Source organism: Apium graveolens, chromosome 5, assembly GCF_009905375.1.
Source record: "Apium graveolens cultivar Ventura chromosome 5, ASM990537v1, whole genome shotgun sequence".
Lineage (NCBI taxonomy): Eukaryota > Viridiplantae > Streptophyta > Magnoliopsida > Apiales > Apiaceae > Apium > Apium graveolens.
Window position 1 is genome coordinate 118,863,886 of NC_133651.1, and position 6,242 is coordinate 118,870,127.

The 6,242-nt window shown below is 38.7% G+C and overlaps 1 non-coding gene across 1 annotated transcript; it reads right to left on the reverse strand.

Annotated features, from left to right (window-relative positions):
- Positions 1 to 673: 673 nt before the first annotated feature.
- LOC141662177 (small nucleolar RNA R71) lies at positions 674 to 780 on the reverse strand. The gene has a single exon (XR_012550303.1). It is a non-coding gene; the product is annotated as a small nucleolar RNA R71 (small nucleolar RNA).
- Positions 781 to 6,242: the final 5,462 nt, after the last annotated feature.

Sequence of the window (6,242 nt, forward strand, 5' to 3'; positions counted from 1 at the left end):
CAGTGTGTGTGTGTGACCTAACACAATTTGTTAATTGTCTTAGCAGTGAGTGATAACCATACATTGTTGCATAAGTGCATAATCTAAACTTAACCTAAACCAGTCTCTGTGAGAACGAATCTGATTTATATCTTATACTACTTGCAAACGCATATACTTACGTGTAATTTTAGCGCGTGTTTTCGCCCTAACAAGTTTTTGGCGCCGCTGCCGGGGACTCGGTGTTAATTTTTAGTTTATGTGCTTGACATCAGTGGTCATTAAAGTTCACTGACTCGGATTCTTTTACTTTCACAGTTTACTTGTTTGTGTTTCAGGTACTCATTACAATGGGAGATCCAGGAGCACCAACGAAAGAGTTGATGGATTTTTCTCAACCCAAGATCAATGACATTCAATCTAGCATTGTCAGGCCAGCTATCACAGCTAATACTTTTGAAATCAAGCCTGACATAATTCAGATGGTACAAAATTCAGTTCAGTTTGGGGGTTTTAACAATGAAAGATCCCAATATACACATCAGGGATTTCATAAAGATCTGCGGCACCTTCAGGTTCAATGGCGTGTCAGAGGATGCAGTGAAACAAAGACTGTTCCCATTCTATCTGAGGGACAAGGCTCAGAGATGGTTACACTCTCTACCAGCTGGTTCTATCACTACTTGGGAGGATCTTTCTCAGGAGTGCTCCTACTCAATTTTCGCAGCAATCGGGAGAAACTCTATGTAAAGCTTGGGAGCGCTACAAGGATATACTTAGGATGTTTCCTCATCATGGAATGCCTGATTGGATGATCATAAATTGCTTTTATAATGGTTTGGGAGCACAGTCTAGACCCATGCTCGATGCAGCATCAGGTGGAGCATTCTGGGCAAAGAGCTATGAGGAAGCTTATGCTCTAATTGAGATGATGGCTGCAAACGAATATCAGTATCTAATCAAGAGATTGCCACAGGGCAAGGTAGCAGGAGTTCTTGAGGTGGAGACAACTACGGCTATCACTGCTCAACTAAAGGCTTTGTCTATGAAGATCGATTCTCTGGCTAACTATGGTGTTAAACAGATAGCCAGTGTTTGTGAGTTGTGTGCAGGTTCACATGCGATGGAGCAATACGCTTTATCTAGTGAATCGTCTCAGTTTGTGAGCAACTTTCAGAGATCGCGACAACCAGTTCCAGACACTTATCATCATGACAACTGGAATCATCCTAACTTCAGCTGGAGCAACAATCAGAATGCGATGCAACAGCCGTTCCAGCAGTTTGGAAACAAGCAATTCAATCCTCCTGGTTTTCAGCAACAATTTACACCAAAACAACAAACTCATGGAGGTGCAGGTCTATCTTCGAATGAAAAATCTTAATTAGAGGGGTTGAGGCTTATGTGCAAAAACCAGGCTCTTATATGCCAAAGCCAGGTTAATTCTATCAAGACTCTGGAGAACCAAATAGAGCAAATTGCTAATGCCTTATTGAATCGACCATCAGGAATGCTTCCTAGTGATACAGAAGCCAATCCAGGCAAGAGGGAAGTTAATGAACAGATGAATGCCATCACCTTGAGGTCAGTTAAGGTCGCAATCCCCAAATTTCAGCAAGACGAAAAGTCTGAAAATTCTGTCCTGAATGCAGGTGTATCTGCACCTTTGCCAAATCCAGAATATGAGATTGTAGGTGAAAAAGTGATGTAGAAGGATATCGTGATGGAACCGAAGAAGAAAGCTGTTGAAAGCAATCCTCCTAAGAGTAATACAGGGGATACACAGGTTTTCCCACCTCCGTCATTTCTTAAAAGGCTTCAAAAGCATAAGTTCGACAAACAATTTGCCAAGTTTTTGGAAGTTTTCAAGAAGCTGCATATCAACATACCTTTTGCAAAAGCTCTAGAACAGATGCCGAGCTATGCTAAGTTCATGAAGGGTATTCTATCTAGGGAGCTAAAACTTGAGGAGTTGGAAACCGTTGCATTAACGGAGGAGTGCAATGCTGTGTTGCAACATAAGTTACCTCCGAAGCTTGAAGATCCTGGAAGTTTCATTATTCCTTGTATCATTGGAAATCTATCGTTCGACAAATGCTTGTGTGATTTGGGAGCTTGCATCAATCTGATGCCTTTATCTGTGTTCAAGAAACTTGGTTTGCCTGATCCAAAACCTTTGAACATGTTTTACAGTTGGCCGATCAGACCATCACTTATCCACGAGGTATAATGGAGAATGTCTTGGTTAAGATGGACAAACTCATCTTCCCTGCTGATTTTGTAATTCTGGATTTTGAGGAGGATAAGAAGATTCCCATAATCTTGGAAAGACCATTCTTGGCTATAGGCCGAAATTGATGTGCAAAAAAGAGAGCTGATGATGAAGGTTCAAGATCAGAAGGTCACTTTTAATGTGTTCAAGGCAATAAAGTTACCCACAGATAAAGAGAAGTGCTTTAAAGTAGAGAGGGTTGACTCTGACGTGAATTCGGAGCTTGAGCAATTGCCAAAGTCAGATACTTTAGAGAGATCCTTAATAGGGGAATCAGTTATTGAAGATGAAGAAAGAGCAGAGTAACTGCAGGTTTTGAATGCACCTCCTTGGAAGAGGAAGTTGGATATGCCATTCGATTCTCTAGGGTTAGCAGAGCTGAAAATTTCTCAAGAGCGTCTCGAGCCGTCTATTGAAGAAGCTCCCACACTTGAGCTCAACCCACTGCCAGATCACTTGAGTTATGCATTCTTAGGTGTATCCCCTGACAAAGGGTTGAAATATATCTATAAAAACCTCAAGGGTGACCGGCCAGTTCCTCCCGTGCATACAGATGGTCCCTCTTGTACACCACAGATAATTGATAGGTTTGGTCTTGGTGTTGCGCAGTATAGAAGGTTGATTCGGCGTATTAAGGCCATGGATGACATTCGCTGACGTTTTGCTGAATATTTGACACTCACTCTTGGTACTATTTTCTGAGACACTAGCGAGGTTGAATGGCCACCTGATCCTCCACCCGAAGAGGGCGATCCTCCTGATAACTAGGTATGCCTTGAATCTTATTATTACCTTCAATGAAGACATTGAAAATTTTAAGTTTGAGGGTGATAATGTAAGAATTAGTTTGTGTGTGTCCATATAGATTCATATAGATTCATGTTGCATGTTTAGTTGTATTTCATTGATATTTTTGCATGATTGTTCATATAGGACATATTTATTTGTGTTAGTTCATATAGTTGCATTTGCATGCATATAACATGATCCCTTAGGTTGAGCTATTTCTGATTGATAAGTTGATGTTGATCTGAGTGTGGTGATGATGAATAGAGGGTTGTTTAAGTCTAATGAGTTGATTTGCATGTCAGGAAAAATCATAAAGTCTTATAGGATTTCTTTTGAGCTAGATCATGATAATTTTTGTTATTTATTGAGATTTAATCACTTGTTTATACTTAGAATTTTTGGTATTCTCGTAATGGCAAAAGAACACTGAATTTTAAACTGGAGAAACGAAGGATTTCATTGCTAGTTGTGAATAAGGCTAGGCGTCAAATGACTAGTAGTCGGCTCATAATTTATGAGTAGTCTAGGGTTGAATGAGATGGAGCGAAACACACTCATTCAGAAATTATTGAAAAAAAAGAAGAGAAAAAAATAAAAGAAAAAATATGTGTTTATGCATAATTGATGAAGAGTGAGCTCTTTAATACTCGAGTTATTAAGTTCTTAGGGGACTTTGTTCCTAGTGACCTAAGGCTTTTATTGTCTGGGATCCGCTAAGCTAACGCTCGCTACATAGGTATTATTGCATAAGTCTTTTGGGACCTCATTCATTACACGGTCAAATAAGCATCTTTGTTATGTGTTCAATAATAGCATGAATCCTTGTATAACTCTAGTAGAAAGGAGTTGTTGTGAGTCATTATGCGTTTAACTTCTATTCTGTTTATAAGCTCGTGATTGTTTTGATGAAAGATAAGTTATGGTTATTAATCTAGTATCGAGAGTATATCTGTTAAGCATCCCACACACGCACGTTTCTGGTTTGTGAGTTGGTTTATCGGATTTATTCGAGCTCTATTTTGAGTCATTGAATTCTTAAAGGCATTGGCTTATTCATTTGGTTATGGTTATTCTGAGGGGATTGATGGCATTATCATTTAGCTGCATTCATGTAGTTGCATTCATGTATTAGTTGTGTTTTATAATTTTTGAGTCTGTTTATGCTTGAGGACAAGAATCGATTCAAGTTTGGGGGTCTGATAAGTGGATATTATATCTACTTGGAACGCTCCATTACAAGCTTAAGTTGATGTTTTGGACTCAAATTATTGGTATTTTGATGTGTTTTTGTGTTTTTGCATCTCAGGCACTAGTTGGAGGAAGAATGGATCTTTTATTGAATATATGCTGAAAATAGCCAAGAATCTGAAGTCAAGGCCATTCCCAAAATGTAGTGGATCCCGAGAGCTTTGCGTGAACTGCTTATTCATCAAATTCTGACGAGTAGAGCAAAAGTGACAGCAAAAAGAAAAAAATTCAGAATTCCAACTATAGGAGGCCGGCGCGCCCGCACTGATATGCTGAGCGGTCGTGCCAAAAGGACAGGAGGCCGGCGCGCCCGCGCTGGTATGTGGGGCGGCCGCGCCAGGTGCCCGAGCCAGATTCCTGATTCGACTTGAATTCTGAGATTTTGAAGGCCATGATCGTCTTGAAGCCTATATAAACCCCTAATTAGACGTTTTTAACAAGGAGCCAATGGAGAGCATTTAGAAGACCTAGAGGGCACGAGACGGCTACGGAGAAGAAGACTTTCATATTCTTCAATATAGTTGATATTTTGGATGCTTGTTTTTTATTTGTCTTTGAACCCTAGTAATATTGTTTATTATCATATTTTCAATGGAACCCATGGTGATGATGAGTTCAGTTATGAACTAATCGTTATCAGGGGGTTCCAACGGATTTACTTATGAATTTCTATAGTTAATTATTTTGATACCTAAGTGTGTGGTGATTGATTGATATCCTAGTATTGGTTGTGCTTATTTTTCTTATGTGCGTAGCTAACATATAAGATAGCGTGTTAATCTCCATTGAAGCGAAAGTGAATATAGAGGTTTAGAACTTGCCATGCTAGCATAGGTTCATGTATAATTGTTATGCAAGATTCGTAGGTAATTTTAACCATCTTACTTGCCCTATGTAATCACGATAGATAACTTGTTCATTAAACCATTATGTTTTCAAATTCTATAGACATATAGGATCTTAACATAATTGGTGTCTATTCAGCTTCTATCTCTTTTTTGGATGTCTGGTAGTAGGGTATTCGTGCAACAAAAATTGGAGTTTACTAGTTTCGTGTTGTCTGATTAGTTGTCATCACCATCACATGCTAAGATTAAGAACAATGACTTTGAATGAAGTATTTAATGAATTCAGAATCCCATGTTTGTCTCATAAAGTTAATTCAATCACTTTTATTCGTAGTTAATTGCAAGTTAGTATAATCTCTTAGTTATAAACAACCCAATTTGTTAATTATCTTAGCAATGAGTGATAACTATACATTGTTGCATAAGTGCATAATATAAACTTAACCTAAACCAGTCTCCGTGGGAACAAATTTGATTTATATCCTATACTACTTGCGAACACGTATACTTGCGTGTAATTTTAGCGCGTGTTTTCGCCCTAATACCAACCTGCGACCAGATGTAGATTTTTTACTTGAACAAAAACACAAGTTGCGACCTTAGAGTAGAGAGATAATGACTTGTAATATTTTTTTTAAGTCACAAATCCAACTGGCGACCCTGGAAACTTTAACCTACGACCCAGTGTACACCACTTAATTTTTATTTGGTTCATTTGTTAACCAACCTGCGACTTGTTTGTAGAGTACAAAGACTTAGTTTCTTTTTCTTGTTTTCCAACCCGCGAATGCATCATACAGTAGTAGTAGAACAAAGCCATGCAATTTATTCAAGTCACAACCTGCGACTTAAATTACTAGTAGAGTGAACAGGTTTCTTGTTTTTCTTTTGTTTATCAAATAGACAAAAAAAACCCTGCCATTTTCTAAACAGCAGTCTTTTTTTGTATTTATTTTTCATTCAACACCGAACAAACAAACCAGCAGACCAGGAAAGTTGTTGCAAGCACGCGCGGAAAAACAACACTCAGAACCGTGGTTTTTGAACTCCACGCGCCTGTATGCGTTGTTGGATGAAACGAAAACAAACCTGCCATTTCTTGATAT